This window comes from Pipistrellus kuhlii, unplaced genomic scaffold (assembly GCF_014108245.1).
Source record: "Pipistrellus kuhlii isolate mPipKuh1 unplaced genomic scaffold, mPipKuh1.p scaffold_m20_p_10, whole genome shotgun sequence".
NCBI classification, from domain to species: domain Eukaryota; kingdom Metazoa; phylum Chordata; class Mammalia; order Chiroptera; family Vespertilionidae; genus Pipistrellus; species Pipistrellus kuhlii.
In genome coordinates, this window is record NW_023425405.1 from 4,971,522 (window position 1) to 4,996,135 (window position 24,614).

At 36.8% G+C, this 24,614-nt stretch overlaps 1 pseudogene; it reads left to right on the top strand.

Moving 5' to 3' along the window:
- The first annotated feature begins 22,966 nt into the window (after positions 1–22,966).
- LOC118714539 lies at positions 22,967–24,148 on the top strand (annotated as a pseudogene).
- Positions 24,149–24,614: the final 466 nt, after the last annotated feature.

Consider the following 24,614-nt stretch of genomic DNA (forward strand, 5'->3'; position numbering starts at 1 on the left):
TTAATATCTTTGTGACCTTAGAGAAATAGTCATTTGTACCACAGTTTTCTCATCTGTAAAACAGGGATAATTATGTCATCTACATTGTAGGGTATTAAAGAGGATTACATGAGTATTAAGCTGCCTGAATTATGCCTCTTAATTATAATGTTAATTATTATTACTTAGCTGTGCATTTGTAAATTTATAAGGAAATTTATGCAACAGTTTATTGTGGTGTGGTTCTTTCAGTCTGTTGAGAAACAGAGTATAGTGTGAAAGATGTGGACAAGGAGAGAAGTCTAGAAGAACATGACTAATAAAATGCTGCCTTGCCACCTTCAACTTACCTATTTATTAAACTTAAGACACACAGAGCTTCCCAATGTCAATGTCAGATGAAATTGGGATGCAAAAGAACTGTTGGCCCAGAAAGGAACTCACTACAGACTGATTCATTTGCCTCTCAGCATAACCATTATGGCTTGTTGCAGTTTAGGTTCTTACAAGGGTATTTCTTAGATCACATGATCTCACACATCTAGAGGAAATAATGAACAACACAAACAGACCCAGAGAAAGAGAACCAGCGATCAGACTCTCAAACCTCAGAGGGAAAGTAAGGGAGGATGGGGGTAAGGGGAAGAGATCAACCAAAGGACTTGTGTGCATACATATGGGCCTAGCCAGTGGCCATGGACAACTGGGAGGAGGGGGGGCTATCTAAGGAGGGGTTTGGGATGGGAATGGGGGAATAAGGACAATTATGTGAGACCATAATCAATAAAAATATAAATAAATAAATAAAAAACTCAGAGAGCTAACTTGTTTCTTTGTTTCTTTCTTTCAAATCTCTTTGAAAGAAGGATATGCAGTCAAGGAAACTAGGTTTGTTATTCCAGTTCTACTGGCTACAGTATCTTGGTCAAATCCTTAAGCTTTTGTGAATCTCAATCTTCATGTTTATAATTAGGGTTTATCATGGGAATATAATGAGACAGTTTGTTTTTCTTGAATACTACTTTAGGACATAAGCTGTATTTAAAAAAAAAAAAAAACCTAATAACTGTAACTTCATTAATAATGAAGACGAAGAGGAGAATAATAAGGTGTTTATTATTATTATTATTATTATTATTAAACATAAATAGAAATTGTTTGGGGTTCAATAGTTTATTTTTTAAAGAATTTTAAACATTGAATCAGAAGTGTCCCTGGCACATGGTGTGTGCTGACTGAGTGATTGAAGAACTGGATGAACGGGAGAGATCCTTGGGATACTGCAGAATGAAAGAGCATAAGAACATGATTTGTGTGGATAAGGCATTTCTGAATCTGTCCTTGTTCTCCAATGGCATTCTGGTCATGCATTAAAAAATCAGTTAAGGAGAATATTTGAAACTGACCTATTCCTAATTAGCAATATATTGAGAATTTAAATATTTTAATGCACCAAATAAAATATTTTGACTCATTAAAAAGTACACCTTGCTTCCAAATGCAATGTGTGAAATTCTTAGAATTGTCAGAACTCAAGTATTGATTGCTCATTATAGTGCTACACAAAACTTTCTACTTAATTATATTTCAGTTGTAATAAGAGTATTGTCTTTAAAATAGATGATCCAAATTTTTGAACCATCATTTTTTTTTATGTTTAAACTTTCGATTTTGTGGCTAAATAATCTATCTCTGTTGTCCAAATTATTTTATTGTAATCATTTTGTTAAATGTCTTTAACAGCTTGATGCTAAATCTTCTAATGTGAAGATTATAATTTTTAAAACTTTTTCCCATTGGGGAATAAATAAAACATAGTGTGTATCTCAAATATTATTAGAGTTGACAATCATTTAACTATAAACCAACACAAGCAGTAGGGTTATACCAACACTCAATAGCTGCCTTAATTTAAGTGGATTCACCAGAAATTTCATATATAAACTTTTATCAAGTCAGTCACTTTTGTTTCTTCAAGAGAGTATTGTAAAGAGGTGATATAAGGATAGCTAGTAATACCAAGGACAATGGTGGACTTTAAAATAAAGTCTTGAGTCAATTGAATAGCCATAGAAAAACAAAAACAAAAATAAAGAAAAAAATTTGAATTCTCCCTTAAATGAAACACAAACTTTATATGAGCAGAATACTTTTCTTAAATGTAACAGATAACAAAAACAAACTTTAAGAGGATAGATAGTTCCATGAGCTAAGATAGCAGAAGAGATCTTACACATGATCCAAAATATGCTAACCAGGTAAGAAAAGATTGATAGATTTGACTTTATTAAAATTAACAATTTTTGTATATCAAGTAAACACTACTAAGAGAAAAGGCAAACAGTAATAAGAAAGAAGATACTTGTGCTAAATGTATTTAACAAAATACTCATATCCTTAACATAAAAAAGGAAGTTCAAATTAATTATAAAATGACAGTTCAATTTTTAAAATAGGCAAAACAATAAGATTATTTGAAAGTTTCAAAAATTCCCAAATAAAGTAATAACACCTTTAGTTGAATATAATTCACAGAGGAGGATCATGTACTTCACTTCAGGGAACACATTATCAAAAGCATTATGTAAAGAATGCCAACCGCTCAGCTGATTTTTCTCTAAATCCGTGTAATCCAGGCAGAGTTCATGACTCCACCCGGTGAGGAAGAGAGAATTATTTAGGTAAGTCCACATCACTCTGTGGGGATGGTGGCAGCTGCATCTGTTTGGTGTGAAAGATTGTAATAAAACAAACTTAATGGGCTCGGTCACTCTCTTTCAATCACCTTGTTCAAGTTTACTGTTGAAAGACTTGCTCCAGGGAGTTACCATTCATTCAGTTTATTTGTAGCCTCTGCCTTGTGTATCAGCAGGACTATTCTTTTTTCCCTCAGAAAGATGAAATTGCTACAGCACAGTGAATCTCAAATAACAAAGCAATTTTATTTTTAAAACAGCGTTTGAAGACTTTTTTACCACAAATAATATATTTAAAACAGATTTAAGACTGTGATTCATGTTATTTGTTTAATCCATACTGGGATTAAAGGGATCCTGAAACTAAATATTGAAGCTCTGTAAGAAACAAACTGCATAGAAATGTCTAGCATCACAGAAATACCCTCTTTTATGAGACTTATCTATTCATTGATAATGAATAAAAGAAAGCAATTATTCTCTATTTTTCCATATAGTGCTATTTTATAACTAACAGAACCTTCAACTAATGGCTGTCAACTTTGATATTATTCTTTTTAAACAACAAAGAGTCAATGACTGTTATTGATATGTTTTTTAATAAACCTAGAATTTTCTGTGATTCACATGAGGATTACTCTTTTTAGGTTCATACCTCTTCTGTGTCTTTTATCTTTCCTTTTGTTCCCTTTCCAATGAATTCCTCTACTGTGATTGAAGTGCTACCCCAGCAACTAAAATCTATAATTAAAATTGACATGAACCCAAAAGAAAAATGGATCAAAATCCTTCAGCCAGCACTTCAAGAATTATTATATAAATGGTTCATAAGTACCATATTTTTCGGACCATAAGATGCTCCGGACCATAAGACGCACCAGTTTTTAGAGAAGGGAAATGAAGAAAAAAAGATTCTGAAACAAATAGTGTCCTAAAATATTTTATGTGCATTAAAACCCAACATCACAGTCATAAACACATGTAATCAACCCTGTAAAGGAAACAGCAGCATTTAGAACCATTTTAGAGCCGGGCAAGCACACAGAGACCACACAGAGCTGGGCAAGTAAAAAAACTTTTTTTTTAAAGTATATGTGTAGGCTATATTTGGACCATAAGACGCAGGGACTTTTTCCCCCCACTTCTGGGGGGGAAAAGTGTGTCTTATGGTCCGAAAAATACGGTATATTAAAAGATACCAAAGTTATATAGTTTTTAATATTAATTATTAATAGACTTACTTGGGGGATAGCTACTACTCTGGTTTCTTAAAATATTATTTGTTTTACATATTTTCAGGAATTGATTCACACAGTTTGGGGAGTTTGGAAGTCCAAAGCGCAGGGTGAGCTGACAGGCTAGAAATTCAACAAGGATTTGCTGTTACAGTCTTGAGGCCTTCTTTCCATGAATAACCTGTTTTTCTTTTTAAAGTCTTCAATTGGTTGGATGAGTTCCATCCTCATTAATAGGAGTAATCTCTTTTACTTAAAAATAAATTGATTATAGATGTCAATCTCATCTGCAAAATACTTTCACATCAAAGCCAGATTACTGTTTAATTAAATAACTGAGCAAACATTGTTGAAAAACATTAAGAAAGCCTACAGAAATGGAAAAGCCTCTAGTACTTATGGATTATCAGATATTATCTTAAAAATGAACGTAATTCTTAAATTACTCTATTGATTTAACACAATCCCTACCCCCCCAAAAAAAAAAAATAATAATAAAACACCCAGCTGTGTTTGTTGTTGGTTTACTTTTTGGTGTGTGAATTGACAAGTTGATTCCTAAAACATATAGACATGCAAAGGACACAGATTAGCCAATACGATGTTAAAAAATAACTATTTTGGAGAACTCACCCTTTCAGTTGTATACATTTAGTACAAAACTACAGTAGTCAAAACAGTGCGGTACTGCATAAGCAACAACATGTAGATAAATAGGATGTTACTGAGAGTATCAAAATAAACTCATAATTATGGTCAACTGGTTTTAGACAAGTTTGCCAAAACACTTCAATAGGAAAAGAATATTTACCAGAAACAGTGCTGAAACAACTAGATCTCCACATGAAAAAGAATACCTGTTGACCCCTATATTACACACATATACAAAATAAACTCAAAAGATCACAAATATAAATATCAGAGCTAAAATTATAAAACTGTTATAATAAAATATAGGAGAATGTTTTATTATATGTAACTAGAGGCCCAGTGCACAAAATACATGCATGGGGGCATGTGCCCCTCAGCCCAGCCTACACCCTTTCCAATCTGGAACCCCTCCAGGGATGTCTGATTGCCCAAATAGGATCGGGCCTAAACGGGCAGTTGGACATCCCTCTCACAATCAAGGACTGCTGGTTCCCAACTCCTTGCCTGCCTGTTTTCCTAATTGCCCCTAACTGCTTCTGCCAGCCAGACTGATCACTCCCTAACCACTCCCCTGCCAGCCTGATTGATGCCTAACTGCTCTCCTGCCAGCCTGCTTGCCCATATCTACCCTCCCCTGCAGGCCTCTTCACCCCTAACTGCCCTCCCCTGCAGGTTTGATGGCCCCCAAATGCCCTCCCTTGCAGGTCTGGTCCCTCCCAATTGCCCTCTTCTGCTGGCCATCTTGAGGCGGCCATTTTGTGCCCACATGGAGGAAGCCATCTTGTGTGTTGGAGTGACAGTCAACTTGTATATTACTCTCTTGTTAGATAGGATAGAGGCCTAGTGCACAGGTGGGGGACAGCTGTTTTGCCCGGAAGGTTGTCTTAGATCAGGATGGGAGTTCCCTTGGGATGTGGGGAGGCCTGGGTGAGGATCCTATGGTGGTTTGCAGGCAGGCCACGTCCCCCCAGTGACCTGAGCAGAGGACCTGGTATCTGGAATTTATTTATCTTCTATAATTGAAATGTTGTAGCCTTGAGTAGAGGTCAGGGCCAGCCAGGAAGCTTCCTTCCTCCATCACAGAGGGCAACCCAAGCCTCCTGCTCTCTCCAGCTCCATGGCCAGAGCCATCTTGGTTGGATTAATTTGCATACTTGCTCCTGAGTGGGGGTGACTTGTAGGCATAACAGAGGTACAGTCAATTTGTATGTTTTTCTTTTATTAGTGTAGATGACATAAAAATCACAAGCAACAACAGAAAAATTACACTGATTTGTCTTCATAAAATTTAAAACTTTTGTGCCTCCAAGGATATCACTAAGAAGAAAATGCAACACATCCCGTTAGAGTAGAATTTTTAAATCATATAGCTGATAATGTATTTGTATCCAGAACATAAAAGAATACTTAACAATAAGAAAATAAATAACCCAGTTACAAATGCACAAATTATTTTAATAAAGATTTCCATAAAGATAATATAAAGTTGTTCCTTAAGCACATGAAAAGATGCTCAATGTTGTTATTAGAAAATTTATGTGATACTGAAACACAGAACCAAACTGAAATGCATGGTTTCTTCTAAGTAGGATGCAAAGGTGATTTCTTTCCTGGTTCTGGTCCAGGTGGATTTGGTCAAAAGGAGGTAGATGAAAAGGTGGCAATTTATTGGGAACAAGTACAGACTCTCACAGAAGGAGGGGGTCCCAAAGCGGGTATCCCCCTAAGCTCCTTTTTCCTAAGGTTTATAAAGGCTACAGTTCGCCGAAGCCGGTTTGGCTCAGTGGTAGAGCGTCGGTCTGCGGACTGAGAGGTCCCAGGTTCGATTCCGGTCAAGGGCATGTACATTGGTTGTGGGAACATCCCCGGTGGGGGGTGTGCAGGAGGTAGCTGGTCGATGTTTCTCTCTCATTGACGTTTCTAGCTCTATATCTCTCTCCCTTCCTCTCTGTAAAAAAGATAAATAAATAAATAAATAAAATAAAGGCTACAGTTCTTTGTCTCCTGATATTCCCTTTTGATTGGTCACTATAGCAGCTTCAAAGCTCAAACTCCATGTCCAGATTCCCCCACCCTGCTTTATCTCTCCCTTCAGTGGTAGGATTCTCTATCTCCTGTGAAAATCTGTGTTCCCCTTTCTCCCTTTTGTCAGCATTTCTCTACCCCTGTGGCGCTTTTTTCTATTTTCTGTGAATGGGTGTCTTCCTCTCCCCTTACCCAGTGGCGCCTCTTGTTCTTTGTGAATGTATGCCTTTTGGCAGCTCCATGGCCCTCACTTTTGTAGGCCCGCCCCCCCTGCCGTGAACCTGCTTTATTTGTAAAACTTCCTAAGCCTGCCTATTTTACCCCTAAACATTCCTTTTATATCTTATTCACAAGAATGACAAATTAAATTTTAAAAGACTCAAATAAGAAAATAAGAAAGTTGAGAAGAATTTACATAAACAAGAACTCTCCTATACTATTATAAAATGGTGCAAGCAGATTGGAAAACAGTTTGATAGTGTCAGGAAATGTTACATATAGGCATATACTCAAAAAAATTAAAAATTTAGGTCCACATTAAAACTTGTACAGGAGATTTCCTAGCAGTATTATGTATATTAATAAAAACTGGAAATGACCCAAATACCAATCCAATGACTAATAAACAAATGTGCGATAGTCGTAAAATGGAATGTAATTTAGCAATAAAGGGGAATGAAAATTGATACATCTACAGTGTAGATGAACATTCAGAACATATGCTAAGTGAAGAAGCCAGACTGTTTCAAAGGCCACATGATAAATAGTTCCATTTATATATTGTACAATTGCATGAAGAGGAAAGTACATTGAGACACAAAGTAGATTTGTGTTTCTCAGGGGTTGGGGGGGTAGAGTGGGAAGTGACTATGAATGGGTTTCTTTTTTGGGGGAAGGGAGTGATAAAATTTTGCAAATTAAATAGGGGTGTTGGTTGCACAACTATGCAAATATACTAACTACAGAGCTGTACAAATTTGAACAGGGAAAATGCTATGGTTTGTGCATTATGTATAAAAAGCTATTATTTAAAAAATAGATTAGTGTGAAGAGTATGATCTTTCACATTTATGATTTATAAATAAGTTCACTTAGAAAAGGACAGTCAATTTTATTATCAGACTAGAGGCCCGATGCATGAAATTCATGCAGGGGCTTGGCCCTCACAGCAGCCCTGGCTTCATCCAGAAGGACATCCAGAAGGTCATTTGGCTGTCTGGTCTAATTAGCATATCACACTTTTATTACTATAATTGTTTATGTTGTGTTATTGAGTTGTGCAAATTCCATATACTATCAATATATTTTGGATATCAATCCCTTATTGATGTATCAGATATATCATTTGTGAATGCATCCTCACATTCAGTAAACTGTCTTTTTGTTTGGTTTCAGTCATAATGGCTATTATAGAAAAGGTAACAAATAATGTGTTGCTAAGAATGTAGAGAAAAGGCGAGCCTTAAGCATGTAGTAGAACTGAAAATTGGTGCAGCCACTATGGAAAACAGTATGAAAATTTAAAAACCAACAAAAACCACTAAAAGTATTAGTATACCATACAACCCAGTGATTCCACTTGTTGGTATTTATTTGGAGAAAACAAAATGCTAACTTGAAAAGATAGAAACAACCCTATGTCAGGCAGCATTATTACAATAGTCAAGATATGGAAACAAACTAGGTGTCCATTAATATACACTAAGTGTACTGGTTAATAATAGTAGATTTTGTAATAAAAGAAAATATGATAATTTCAAGAGAAACATCAAAAGTGCTTTATTCAAAGTAATGTCCATTTCTAGCTACACATTTCCTCCATCTTTCAGGTAATTTCTGGATACTGTCCCAATAGAACTTTTCTTGCTTTGAGGAAAACCATTCAGAGACCCAATTTTCCACTTCTTTGTACATTTTGAAGTGTTGCTCAGTAAGTGTGTGTGCCATCAATCAGAACAAGTGGTAATCTGAAGGAGCAAGGTCTGATGAATACAATGGTGGGTTAATACTTCCCAAGCAAAATCTTCTAACATGTCTTTAACTGGTTTTGAAGTCTGTGATGGTGCATTATCATAAAGCAATATTACTTTGCCATGTCTTCTGGAACATTCTGGTCATTTCATGATCAAAGCATGATTCAAATTGATTATTTGTTGCCAGTAGCAATCAGTATTAATGATTTCACCTGGTTTTAGAAGCTCATAATACACCACACCTTCCTGATCACACCAAACGCAGAGCATTGTCTTCTTTCTGAAGTAATTTTGCCTTGCAGTTGATGTTGATGAATAGAACACCCATGATTTTGTGCATTTGAGATTCTCAAAATAAATCCACTTTTTATTGCTAGTCACAATCCCATGCAAAAAAGACTTTCTTTCATGTCGTTGAAGCAACATTTTACTAATGACTTTTCAGTTTTCCATTTGTCTTTCATTCTGTTGATGTGGCACCCATTTTCCTTTCTTTAAAACATTTCCCATTGCTTGTAAACAAATGGAAATTGTTTGCTGAGCAACCTTTAATCTTTCTGCAATTTGTTTTTAAGTTTGACACGCATCTTCATCCAATAATGCTTGTAACTATTGGTCTTCAAACTTTTTCAGTTGACCTGGACACATTTGTCTTTCACATAGAAATCATCACTTTTAAAGTATTTAAACCAGCATTCACAAGTATATTGAGATGGAGCATGTTCACCATAAGCTTCCTGAAGTATACAATGACTTTTTCTTCAAAATAAAGTAATGAATTAAAACTTCCTGCAAATGCTCCTTTTTCTTGGCATGAAATTCAACATTTTTAAGCATAAAAATATCTATGATGTTAACACCTTCAGCAAATTTGACATATGAAATTTTGAAGTTTGCTTTCAATATAGCAAAATAGCACCCATATCAAACAGTTATACATATGTGTAGCTCCATCTATTAAAAAAAATTTGAATTATTAACTGGTACACCTAATAAATGGATAAGGAAGAGGTGGTGTATATGTATGTAATTTAATGGATTTTTAAAAATATATATTATTGATTTCAAAGAGGAAAGGGAAGGGAGAGAGAGACACAAAGATTAATGACTAGAGAGAATCATTGATCAGCCACTCTCCAAATCTTTCCAGCTTGGCATATGCCCCAACTGGGAGTCCAATCCATAACTTCCTGATCCATAGGTCAACACTCAACCACCATTGAACCATACTGGCTGGGCTAGAATAAAGGTTTGTGTACAAATAAAAAAAGAATGTAATATTTTTTTTCTTTTAAAAAAATATATTTTGTTGATTTTTCACAGAGAGGAAGAGAGAGGGATAGAGAGTTAGAAACATCAGTGAGAGAGAATCATCGATCAGCTGCCACTTGCACTCCCCTCCTCCTGGGGATGTGCATGCAACCAAGGGACATGCCCTTGACCGGAATTGAATCTGGGACCCTTCAGTCTGCAGGCCAATGCTCTATCTACTGAGCCAAATTGGTTTTGGGGAGAATGTAATCTTGTAATTTGCAACAACATGGATGAACCTAGAGCAAGCATGTCAGACTGGCAGCCCACAATGAATACTTTTATAGCCCAGCCCATATAATGATGAGTAAGAAATATTTTAATAAACATTTCTTAACTTAATTTTTATAATATCCTGTTATATATTATTATTAATAACAACATACAATGTTCAGTAATAACTGATTACTATAATTTTGTTGCATTTGTTACAGAAATTTTCAGATGACCAGAAAACACACAACAGTACTTGGAAGATTTAAGGAAGAACCCTTTGTTTCGCAGATGTACTACTAGTACAGTGACTCAGGGGGTCAGGTCTCCAAATCCTGAGTGAATCAATAGGGAGGAAGCCTTCCCTTTATATCAGGCTTCAGCACCTTTCATGGGCCTTGCAGCCCCGCCCCTACCCTGTGGGTTGGAATAAAGGAAATGAGATTATACACAGAGGCAGGCAAGAGCACCTCCAGGGATTGTAAACTGGTTCTGCAAGACAGGACAGGTATCAGGTTACTGGCAGATTCAGATAGCTAGCCCTCAGATGTCTTATTTCCCCTTCACATTCATTTTCCTATGCGCCTTGTGTACAGGCACACCATTTCTCTCCACTAACACCAGCAGAAAGTATTGTAGCAGCGGATGGCCACATCATTATTCTTGGACTGACTTGTGTGCGCAACAGGAAATATTTTGCTTTTGAGAACAAGAAAAATAGGTTTATTTGCGTTATGTTTATTACTTTGTGCAGTCATTCAGTGTCTGGTAAGTTAATGTTCAAGACAAAATATTAATTTTTATTAAAATGTTCTATTATTTTATGTTAATGATTACTCATTTATTTTCAGCACGTCTTTATAGAAACAAACCTGTGTTTCTATGAAAATTGTTTTCTTTACAGCCTACATAAACTTAAACCTTGTTTATTTGTCCCGTGTTAGCTTTTGAGTTTGACATGCCTGACCTAGAGGGTATTAGGCTAACTGAAATATTTCAGACAGAAAGAAAAATACCATACAGTTTCACTTACATGTGGAATCTAAACACACACACACACACACACACACACACACACACACACATACACACACACACACTCACATGCACACGCACACAAACAAACAAAAAACTGAATCATGGAAACAGAGATCAAAGGGATGGTTGTCAGAAGAGTCAAGAGAGAGGCATGGATGAACAGGGTGAAGAGGAGATAATAATATTGTGATACAATACATTTGCAGTGACAGATGATTACTAGAATTAGGTGGATTGTCACACTGTAAAGTATAAAAATGTCAAATCACTATATTTTACACCTGAAACTAACATAACTAAGATAATACTATATTCCAATTTTTTTTAATTTTTTAAAAAATATATTTTATTGATTCTTTACAGAGAGGAAGAGAGAGGGATAGAGAGTTAGAAACATTGATGAGAGAGAATCATTGATCAGCTGCCTCTTGCACACCCCCTACTGAGGATGTGCCTGCAACCTAGGTACATGCCCTTGACCGGAATTGAACCCGGGACCTTTCCGTCCACAGGCCAACGCTCTATCCAATGAGCCAAACCGATTTTGGCTTTTTTTAATTAAAAAAAAAAGGAAAAGTACAGCCACATGATAGGACACAAGCAGCAACTGACTGGCCTGCACCTCCCAAGTAGCCCCAGAACCACTTCCCAGGGTGAAATTTATATCCTTCTATAATATAGAGATTTATTTTAAACTTCACATTTTTAACAAAAACTGGAAGCAAGTTAATATTTTCAATAAAACTGATATTTAAGAAGTTAAGCCGAAACCGGTTTGGCTCAATGGATAGAGTGTCGGCTTGGGGACTGAAGGGTCCTGGGTTCGATTCCGGTCAAGGGCATGTACCTTGGTTGCGGGCATATCCCCACTAGGGGGTGTGCAAGAGGCAGCTGATCGATGACTCTTTCTCATTGATGTTTCTAACTCTCTATCTCTCTCCCTTTCTCTCTGCACAAAATCAATAAAATATATTTTTAAAAAAAGTTAGTTGTGCAATTAATAAGTAATGGTTGAAAACAAATGGAAGAAAAAATTCAGAAACTATAAATTTAGTTTTCCTTATTTGTTGGCCAAATAACAAAATGTAAGTTCACTACATACATGATTTTTCATAACAAGCCATTGCTTTGCATGCCTTTAAATACCTGGTTAATGTGTCACAACTAGATTTTTTTTTTAGCAACTTCACTGGACCATATTGAACCTTACTGAATAAATATAACAGTGGTGTTTAAGATGTAATTCATATACCTCAGAATGTGCTATGTATTGTCAGTAAGATATGCAAAATCATATTTTAGATGGAGGCTCTTTTATACAGAAAAGTAACCAAAGGAAACAGAATTAGTTAGAAGGCTAGTACAATCTCTCAGACAAAGAAAGATTGACATGTACATATGGGCAATCAGTTTGGAAACAGGAAAGGCTTGAAATGTTGAGGAATGAAAATTAAAAAAGTGACCAGTTTGTTTATGGTAAGAGTGCAGGAAGAAGTCATTTGTGACTTTTAACTTTATAAAAGAACTAGAGGCCCGATGCATGAAAATTAGTGCAAGAATAGACCTTCCTGCGCCTGGCTGCCAGCACCGCCTTTGCTCCAGCCAGAGCTGCCTTTCTGCCTTTGCTGCAGCCCAGAGCCGCCTTTCCACTTTCCCACCTGCAAAGAGGCCCAGAGCTGCTGGGGCAGTGTGGAATGCCTGCGTCATCACCCCCGGTTGCTTGGTGGCTGTGTATGCAAAATAACCACCATCTTTATTGGGTTGATTTGCATACTTACTCCTGATTGGCTGGTGGGTGTTGTGAAGGTACAGTCAACTTACATCTTTCTCTTTTATTAGTGTAGATGTATTTGTGAGTCAGAGTCAATAATGCTTTAAGGATGAATTGTAGGAGTTTTTTTTAAAAAAAAAAAAAAAAGAGAGAGAGAGAGAGAGACATAAATTGAAGGGTTAGGAGAAAATTCATAGCAATGAAATTGACTTTTAAGTTGGGCATAAAAATATTTGTGCCTGAGAATATTTTGATCCTATTTCCTTATCAACAGGAATCATGCATTCTTTCTGATGACAAATGCTATCCATTGCACAGAGCTTGCAAAATCTGGAAAAATACACAGAAAGAAATAAAAAATACTGGTATGCCCCAGAGAAAACATGTGTGATTCCTATTTAAGATATTGAAGGGAAAGCTTTGAACATGTGATTTTAATGTGTTTAATACATTAATTTTCATTGATCAAATTATATGGAGATGATAGTCAAGCAGGGAAGGGCTGACTGATGATCCTCATGGGATTTTTCTTCAGAGATACTGCTGCACACTTAGATCCACATGAGGAAATGGAATAGTTTCATATCCCCATAATTAGTGTTCCATATTTTGGAGTTTTCAAGAAGAAACCTACTTGTTATAAACATTAAGATGCTCTTGGAATGCTCATCTGAGAACAAAATGCAGTTTTAAAAGGCTGGTTGTCAAATATATGTTGTTAAATTAGCTTTGCACAATGACCTCTGCACTGGTACTTTTTTCAAGTTAAAATTACTCTGAAAATAAAGTTTTCTAATTCTAATTTTAATATAGTTTTTCTAGTTGTTTGAAATACTTAGGTTTCATTTATGATAATTTAATATGTGGGTTAAAATATTATAAAAATTTAAAGAACATATTAATCATTTAAATGAGAAAAGTGCTAAAGAACACATTCATTTAAAAATATTTCAACTTACTACTAATGTGTTATTCATTATTAACTCTCAATCTGCATTATTAAGATATGAGTCTGAATGCTATGAAATCAACTTTACTAACATAGGAAATATTTAGGATAAATGGGTGGCCATACATCATCACAGAAGATTAAAGTACATTATTAGTATTAGGAAGTTCTGTTGGTAACAGGTACAGTTACAATACAATATTAAATCTACCTTTATAGTACAACCGCACTGAGAATGGTTTAACAGATTCTTATCAAGTTAAACAGATTCTATAAAAGCCAGCAATCTCATTTTTAGCTTTTATCTAAGAGAAATGATACTTATGTTCACACAAAAACCTTTCCACAGAGATTATAGTAGCTTGGTTCATTTTTGTCCAAACCCTGGAAAGAATGTTCAATGTGTAAGTGAATAAATGAACTGTGATACATATATGCGGTGGAATAGTTATTCAACAGTGAAAAGAAACAAACCAATGATACATAATACAACAGCCTGGATACTTTCTAATATATTTTTCAAAGGTAAAAAGGCAGATAGAAAAGGATATATCCAACATGGTTCTAATTATAAAACATTCTTAAAAAAAAAAACACAAAAAAACAACAACACTGTAGGAACATAAAACATAAAGAACAGATCAGTGATTATTGAATTACAGCTGGGTGTAGGGATTAAATATTTCTCCTAATTCATTCAGATGTTAATACCAGTGAATAAAAAGTGGTATTATAACAAAAGTAGTTACTATTGATTATGAGGCCTGGGCATGACACAGTAAGAAGAGCAAAACATACAACTAGAGAGAAAATTAAATTCCAGTTCTGACATATTCTTGCTCTATGACATTTGCCTTTCTGAGACACAGTTTCATTGTACATAGGATTAAACTATTAGCTTTCTTTATTATAATAACTAGAGGCCTGGTGCACAAATTCGTGCATGGGTCAGGTCCCTTGGCCTGGCTGGCAATCAAGGCCATTGGGGCTGTGGGAGGTTGGCCGGCTGAGAGAAGTTGGCTATGGGAACACATTGACCACCAGGGGACAGCTCCTGTGTTTAATGTCTGCCCCCTGGTGGTCAGTGCACATCATAGCAACCAGTCAACTGGTCATTCAGTCATTTGGTCATTCAGTCATTCTGTCCCTGAGGCATGCATATATATAGTGAGATAATGCTATACAAGACCCTCAATAAAAATTATTTCTAAATACCAATTCTTCTTTAGGTTTTAGGGATTTTAAGTTATTGGCAATGTTTGTATGTTTTCAAAAATAAGTCCTGGAAATATGGATTACTATTCATTAAGTCAAAAAGTCACTTGCAAATAAAATATAGACAAAATTTATTTTAACTAACTCTGCTTTATCATTCTAAATTATTATTATTTAGTAGCTTTTAACTCACGGGTAATGCCTATAAAGTATAAGTTCAAAAATAGAAATTTAAATGTTCTATTTAAGTAGCTATTCATAGTCATAAGCAAACAGATTTCTGATCTCAATAAAATATTTTTCTAAAACTATTTTTATTATCTATTAGATATTTTTTAAAGTGCCATTAAAATTGATTAAATTTGCATTATTTTCTACAGGAACCTTAAAAACTCCTCCATTCCCTCACCATATGAAAAAGTTTGACTGAAGAAACAGGAAGCAATATCAATGTTATATCTATAGTCCTACATCCAGGGAGTGTGAAATGCTATAAAGGAGAAGAGAAGTAGTAAGAAATAAAGTAAAGGAGATATAAGAAAGAAAGACTTAGAATATGTTGGATATTTTAAGTGGGCATTTTAAGTAATTTTAGAGAGATGGAAAGCCATTATATTGGAGGTGAAGGAATAACATTTGTTTGCCATTTAAAAAAAAATCACACTAGCTTCCATGTTGAGAACAAATTTTAAGAAAACAAGGGTAAAAATTAAAAGCCAGTTAGGAAATTACTGCAATAACTCAGGTAAGAAAGAGTGGAGCCTTAACCTCAGAGCCTTATAAGATTAACCAGGTACTGAGGGGAAACTGCATGAAACCAACAGAGAAAAGTTTGTAATGGATCTGTATGAGTAAGTACATGATGTGAGAGAGGCCCGATGCACAAAATTCATGCAAAAGTAGGTTTTCCTTCCCATTGCTGCCGGCACTGGCTTCCCTCTGGCCCCCAGGACCTGGGCTTTCCTTCAGCCTTGGCTTTGCCTGGAAGGACGTCCAGAATGATGTCTGGAATGATGTTCGGTCTAATTAGCATATTACCCTTTTATTATTATAGATATAAATATAGGAGACATTATTAAAATACTAGATGCTTACACAAAGGTAAGTGTGGGAGCCACACCAGATTCCTCAAATGTCCAAGGCTAATTAGAGTGTGGAGGCCTTGTTGACAGCATGCCGGATGGCCAAGGCTGCTCTGAATGTGGGAATCTTAACCAAATGTCCAAGGCTGAGATACCATAAATAGCTGCAAGGCCACAGCAATCCCACAGTACGCTGTGCCCTCTGTAATCCAAATGATTGGTGTCACTGTTGGCAACTAGCCTTCATTTTCTCTGGAGTAGTTATATAGGCTACTGACCAGCTATTCTGCTAGAGAGCAGCTAGGAAGGAAAAAGACTAGGGAGCTCAGATAGAGCTGAGAGCTGATCCTGCCACTATGTATGCTTAAGAGCTCCCAGAGAGCTCAGGTCTAGCTACCATGTTAACCAGCCAGTGTGCTGGGCAGGGAGGACAGGAGAAGTTGCTGAGCCAAAGAGCTCAGGTACTGTTAGAATGCAAGGCGATGAGTTTAGAGGCAGTGTGTGGCTGCTCAGATAATAAATGTGGGGACAGAGACTGCTACTACTATGTGGGAAAGGTATGTTTTTACCAGCCTCTGTATGGCTGCCTGATTGGGACACTGTTATGAAGGGCTATCTTGTCTAATGGCTTATGGTCACTGGCTCCTGCAATAAAGACTCCTTTTCATATACTCTCAACTTCTCATGGCTTCTTCGTCTAGGATCCGGTGTCTAAGGAGGTCCAGCTCAAGTAAGGGGGCTCAGACCCAACACTAGTAGCTAGTGAACAAAGGATAAGGAGGCACATGAACTAAGTTCCCAACAGTTAGTACAGCGGGTAGGGTTTGAGAAGGGACCTACCCTGGCGTAATTGGGAAGAATTTATAAGAATATAGGGACTCAGAGTAAGCCAGAGCAGCGGTGCTTGTGCAGTGCTCCAGCTATTCTGATAATAAGTAACAAAAAGGAAAAAAAAAATAAGAAAATAAATACTAAAATATCTTCTATAAAGGAGAGCTAACAATATACAGAACAAACTTCACGACAAATGTCCCTTTAGGAAACCTGCCTACCATGGCCAAAAGTAACTGGTCACTCTTCCCAACTAACATGGCTTCAGTGAGGCCAGCTGTCAGAATGCAATGACTCCCATCGATGTTGCCAGATTCATGGGCCATGGGGGCCAACCTAACATGGTTTTGAGGACTATTCGGAGAATATAGAAAGTTACCAGAAAACAGTAGTGAGAAATGTTTCCCCTGAAGATTTCCAGAGTAATTTTTGCAAACTTTTTTGAACCTCTGTGGAAATAGACTGGACTGTGTTCTGTTCTGGATTTGAACAGTTAGAACCCCCTGAGACCTGTAGGAATTGCTAACAAGCTCTTGGCTGCCTCCATTGCTCTGGTATCATTTTCAGAAAGACCAATTTGTTGCATCTGTGAGCAATGTACTCTACACAAATATCTTTTTTTATGTTTCTTCTCTAATTTGTCTCAGCATAGCTTGTGAGCTTATGAAGCTCTTTGGCCTCTATCAGGTAGAAATAGGAAATCAAGAAACTCTTTTATTTCCAACACAGGATTTTTTCATTACTTTCAAGCTGTTTCATATTCTGTTTTAGGAAGTTTTGTGGGTTTTGTTTGTTTGATTTATTTCTTTAATAAAAAATGAAGGCTATATACAGCTGTTATACTCTTATAATGAATTATACTTCACAGGTGTTATACTGCTATAGCTACTTATGGTCAACTTGGAAATTTTAAACAAGTGGCCTTTTATATTTATAATGTATGCTAATTTTATATTAATTTCTGTTTATATTAAACTATAGATAAAAATGTAAATTACAATAAATAGCAATGTGTTTTCTAAAATTTAATCCTAATAAAAAATACTCTACATCAGACCATAGGGGAAACTTAAGAAAGTGTCTAAATCATTTTCTCAAAAATGTTTAAAAATATGTCTTTCCCCCACAAACAAACACTCCAATTAAAAAATGGGCAGAGGATTTGAAGAAATACTTCTCCCAAAGGAAACAAATAGCCAACATGTATATGAAAAGATACTCAATTTCATTAGCTATTAAGGAAATACAAATCAAAACTACAGTGAGATACCACGTCACACCTGTTAGAATGTCTATTTTCAACTAGACAGTGAAACCAGCATTCACTGTTGGTGGGAATGTAGACTGGAACAGACACTTTGAAAAACAGCATCGTAGTTGCTCAGAAAATTAAGACCCAGTAACCCCTCTTCTGGGTATCTACCTCAAAAATGTGAAAACATTTATTTGTAAAGATATATACACCCCTATGCTCATTGCAGCATTATCCATAGTGGCCGAGACATGGAGACAACCAAAATGTCCTTCAATGGATGGTTAAATAAAGATGATGTGATACGTATACTAGTATAAAATAGAATACTACTCAGACATAAGAAAGATAAAATTGCTATTTGTAACAATGTGGATGGACTTTGTTGATATTATGCTAAGTGGAATAAGTTAGTTCGAAAAAGCTAAGAGCTATATGATTTCACTCATATGTGGGATACAAAAGGGAAACTCATAGACACGACAGCAGTATTGTGGTTACCAGAGGGAGGGGGGATTGGGAAGCAGTCTAGGCTAAAGGGGGCTAAATATATGGTGACAGAAGATGAGTTAACTTTGGGTGTTGGGGACACAATGCAGTATTCAGATCATGTATCATAGAAATGTACACTTGAAACCAATATAATCTTAATTATCAATGTCACCCTAATAAATTTATTACAAAATATAAGTAAATGAAATTCCCAGGTTTAAAAAATGGGAAAAGAAAGATAAGCAAAATGAAAGAAAGAACAAGATAGGAAAGAACAAAGACAAAAGCAAAATTTAGCAATGTAAAGATTGGGAAACAACTGGTATATAATTAATAAAAATGATTTGTTTTAGTCAAAATTAATTAAAAAAGACCAATTACCAGACAACTTAAGGGAAAAGATGAAAACATAAATTATTAAAAAAAAATAAGAAGAGACAAGGAGGAAGTAATCATTGAAACAGAATACATTTATTTTAAGACTCTAAGATTTCTATGCAATATATTTGAAAGATAAAATGATCATTTCCTAGGGACATATGATTTGTTAAAAATGAACCTTAGTATGGATTAAAGACTAAGTAGGCTAATTTCCATTTAGCATATATTAATGTGTTAAGAAATGTCCTGACAATAAATCATCAAGCCCAGGTACTTTTGAAGGAAAATTCTATTAAAATTTCAAAGATTGGATAGTCCCTCTGTTTTCCCAACTTTTCCAAGCTCATAGAAAATAAAGTGAATTTATTCTAGGAATAAAATGTTGATATAATATTAGGAAACTAGAGGCCTAGTATTGTTTGAAATTCTCTATTTTTTAGACAGCCCCTTATTCTGAAAAAATAAGTTTGCTTTCTAGCCTACTTGAATAATAAGAAAGGTAAGCTTTGCGGTTTGATCTTGTAGGCCAGAGACTCCTATACTCTCAATGCCATGCCAGGCAAATTTTTTAATTGGATAGAACTGTGTTGTTCTCTAGGCCAGCAGTGAGATAACCACGAAGCACACATAAGGCTGGCTCTTTAATAAAAAGGGAAGTTCTGCATATAGCTCTGCTTAGAATTTGAATTCATTTTTCTCTAAGCTCTCTAGTAAATAAAGTGTGACTCCAAACTCTCTGAGTGTTGTTTGATTTTTTTCCAGTTTTTTGCAACATTATGAACAAAGATGCAAAAAAAAAATTAACAAAATATTAGCAAATCAAATTCAACAATTTCTTAAAATAATTAAACAAGAAAAACAAATGGGGTTTCTCCTAGATATGTAAGGCAGGTTCAATATTTGAAAGTTGGAGAAACCAAGATGGCGCCATAAGGTAAATACCTATACTGCTGCCTCACACAACAATTTTAAAATTGCAACTGAAAAACAAAGTGGACATCATCCAGAACCACCTGGAAAGCTGGCTGAGTCGAAATTCAACAGCTAGAAGGAAAGAGAAAAGGACACAGACTCAGGAGCATGCAGAAAGGGTGAGCTGCTGAATACTTGGATGACTTATTTGAAGTGCACAGAGAGGGCAGGCAGCTTTCTCATTTGGGAGGAAAACAAAACCTCCCAACTGCACTGAAATTCAGTTCCAGGTGAGAATTTGGGTACCAGATTCATTCGGGGAGAAACTGGACTGTCTGGCAGTGGGCGAAACTCAAGAGCAGCCTTCTCTCAGAGGTGTGTGCAGCCATTGCCATGGGGCACTGAGACACAGGAACTTCTTAGGGTGGGGCTGACAGGAAACCAAGGCTGTTGGCTCCACCTGAGACACTCTTCCCCATCCAAGCTGAGCCTTCCCAGTGGAGACACTGCTGATCCACACAGCCAATTGGCCTGGAGCTCAACTCCCCCCAGTGATACCAATAACAATCAAGGCTTAACTACAACAAGACTGCACACAGCCCACAAAGGGCTGCACCAAGCCCAAGACTGCTCCGTGAGGCTCTCCCTGCCCTGCCACTACTCTACAAAGCTGGCTGCCACCCCCAAAACTCTTATGGCTTTTGCTATATAATGCCATTTGTTTGGAACAAAAATGTAGAGTTTATAAATTCTTCTTTGTAAGGAATATGTATACTGATATCACCACAATATTTCTAGAGTGCCTTTTTATAATGTCTGCTTTAGTCAGTGTAAAATATCTCAAGGTAGTATTAATTTGCATTTTATTAATGCTGATAAGTGCCAATAATCTTTACTTTCATATAATTTGGATTGAGTCATTTTTAAGTTGTTTATCATTATAAGTAGACATTAAATGAGGGGTTGCATTCACCTAAACAGTTAATTGCATGCATTTTCCTCCCTAGCTGGCATGGCTCAGTTGACTTGGAATCGTCCTGTGCACTGAAAGATTGCTGGTTAAATTCCTGGTCAAGGCCCATGTCCAGGTGTGGGTGCAATCCACATTAGGGGGTGCGCAGGAGGCAGCAGATTGATATTTCTGTCTCTCATCCCCCACCCCCCTCCTCTCTAAAAATAAGTAAAAGAAAAATTGTTTAAAAAATAAAAATAAAACAAATTGCATTTTCCAAGACAAATGAGTTATTAAAGCAGGGACTTGAATAGGCAAAATTATCTTCAATTCTATTTCAAAATGCATTTAATTTTTGTTTCTTGTGCATTTATTGAGTTTTTATTCTTAGCTGTACAGCATAAAATATTTCTTACCTTATCAAAGTGATGTATGTCTCTTTGGGTGTAGATTCTTTAAAGAGTATGACACTTTAATGAGTATGACATATGAGCTCTTAGCAGTCTGATTTTTAACAGATCAAGTTAAATTAAATAACAAAGAGACAGGTGCCATATGGTAAACTCCTAGGAGAAATTACAGTACAGTGCTGCACTTATTATAATGGCCCCTTATGCTCATTCTTATATGAAATAAGTGAAAATGAAGAATCATTATGAGCAAAGATAAAAGCATGGTAGAGAATATTATTATGTTTAACAAAATCTATTCTCTTGTATTCATCTAATTTAAGTTTTTGTGATGGGCTAGAATGAATAGAATGTAGTAAAATTCTATAGACTGTAAAAACCCTCTTGGTCTCATACTTCCAGTTTTTCCAGCTCATTACTGCCAGAATTAAGTTAAAGATAGAAATCTGCTTTAAAATGCAGAAGTCCAGCCCTGGCTAGTGTGATCAGTGGTTAGAGCACTGGCCAGGGCACCAAAGAATCACGGGTTAAATCCCAGGTCAAGAGCACACATCTGGGTTGCAGGTTTGATTCTCCAGACTTGTAGGGGCATGTGCAGAAGGCAACTAACTGATATGTCTTTCTCTCACATAGATATTTCTCTATACCCCACTCTTCCTCCCTTCTACTCTCTCTAAAAATCAATGGGAGACAAAACCAGTTTGGCTCAGTGGATAGAGCATTGGCCTGTCGCCTGAAAGGTCCCAGGTTTGATCTGGTCAAGGGCATGTACCTTGGTTGCAGGCTCATCCCCAGTAGTGGGTGTGCAAGAGGCAGCTGATTGATGATTCTCTCATTGATGTTTCTAAATCTCTCTCCCTCTCTCTTCCTCTCTGTAAAAAAATCACTAAAATATATTAAAAAAATAAAAATAAAAATCAATGGGAAAAATATCCTGAGGTGAGTAGTAACAAAATCAAAGGCAGAAGACCTGAGTCTGGCTGTGAGTAACCTTATTTGCCTCTATGGGTATGACTCTCTCCGCTAGCCCTTCTTCTACCTGCCTTTGGAACTCCAAACCCTCTGAACCTCTCCCTTCTCTAAATTGGTTATGCTTTAAGTCTTTGCATTTTGCAGATTCTTCTTTTTCGGAATGTCATTTCCCACTTCTATTCATTTTCTACTGCTACTGTAACAAGCTTAGTGATCTAAAACAACACAAATGGTCGTCTTACGATTCTGGAGAAGTCTAAACGTGGGTCAGCATGTCTGTGAAGCACTGGTGTCTCCTGAGATGCTGCTGGGGCTCCTTTCCTTTCATTCCCCTTCCCCAAGAAGCACTCTTCCCTTCCCTCCACATTCTATGCATGAACTTCTCCCCTAAGGACTGTGAAAACTCACTAGTTTGGAAATTAAAAACCAAGAAACAATAGGTTATTGTCAAAATACCTAATAGTTTATTATGTCACAGAAGTCAATTTCAGGGGGAAATGAGTCAAGCTTGAAAAAACAACACACGTGGTAAAACTAGAACTTGGGAAATTGAAACATACAACCAGGAAAAGGCTGTAATGTGGGTTGGGGGGAATCCCCAAGCTGGAGAACTCTTTATGATGAAGATGTCCTTCTGGCAAATGCCCTTCCAATTGCCAAGGGGAGGCTACTGCCTAGAATGCCTCTTAGGTAACATAAATGAAAAAGAAAGACCAGAAGCTCCCCTTAGGAGCTTGAGAAAGAAATGAACTATTAAGATGTTGTTGCTAAATGTTCTCCGGCTATATGTATGGATCCGAAACAGGGATTTTGGGGGTAAAATAGGACAGGTTTAGGAAATTTCAGAAATTTTGGAAACTAAGGGGACCATGGAGGAAGCACAGGGCTGCATAGCAGCAGAAGGAATATTTCCATAGAACAGGGAAGCTGGAAAGCTACAAGGGGTACATTTCCATATAATGAGGAAGATGGGAACAGCAAAAGGTCTAAATTTACAAAATAAAGGTAAGGAAGCCCTTCATCCAGAAGGAGAAGAAGAAAGCCCAAGGGGTGGGGGTGGGGGTGGGGGGAAGAGAACCTCACACTGAACTTGTGAGTTTCAACCTTTGAGCCCAGGAGTTACTATGGTAACCAGTCTAAGGGAATAGTGACCAATCAGAGGGATATCAAAGCACCAGGATCTGCAGCCTTTATAAGCCATAGGGAAAGGAACTCAGTGAGACCCTTTCCCCCTCCCTACTTGGGAATGCATTCTGTGGGACTCTTTCCCTCTCCCCAAGTGGTAGTCAGTTCTGTGGGACTCTTCCCTCTCCCCACGTGGGAGTCTGTCTGTACTTGTTCTTCAATAAATTTCCACCTTTGCTATACCACTTTCTGTCCCTGGATTCATTCTTTTATTCCGGAGGGCTGAGAATCTGGGTTCCAGTCCAAAAATTTGGTATTAGATCCAGGTTTCTCAAACTGCACCACAAACGTCATGACAGTAATGATTAATGTTGATGATGCTAAAAAATGTAAGGCCTAAGTCACAGCCAGGGGATGGAGCATTTGTGGCAGTAATTTATTCACCAAAGAATGACCTACTATGGACTTGATGTTTTGGAGGCTGAAGGACATCTGACAATAAATGCCTGAGCCAATTCCTATCCCTGGGGCTGAAACATGCAAACAGAAAGCCATTCGAAGTGCCCTTCCTGACATTTATTTTAAGGCCCAAGGAAAGTGGCCCTGAACCTATAAACAACCACCCCAGTCTTGTTTTCCTGTGCATGCATCTTAATGTAGATGTACAATTAGCTTTTTCGTGAAGTAAAAGCAACACAGGATTTTTTTTTTTAATGATGCTAGTGGAATCTGAAACAATGATAGAACATAAATAGTTGCCTCTGGGAAGAAGCCAAAAAGACAAGATAACGTTTGTTCAAAAAATTGTCAAGTCAAGTTCAGTGTTAAACTGGTGTTTGGAACAGAACAGCAATGGGAAAACGTAGAGTGAAGTGGAGGAGGTGTACAGCCTCTGAAGCAAAAGGGAAGCTCATGGGAATGACAGGCACCTGTGTCATCCAGGATTTTTGCCTAAAAGTTTATGAAGAACAGGAACAGGCCCTCTCATCAATGTGGGTGGAGGATGGGCACCCAAAAATCCAGACATAAGGGGGAGGGATAGTCTGCAGCTTGAGAGAATGGGAGCAATCATTAGCATCTTATTGGAGTTGTATGAGAAAACACACCTTTCTCAAGCCGCTTTTGTACGGATGCTGACAAAGTAGTGAC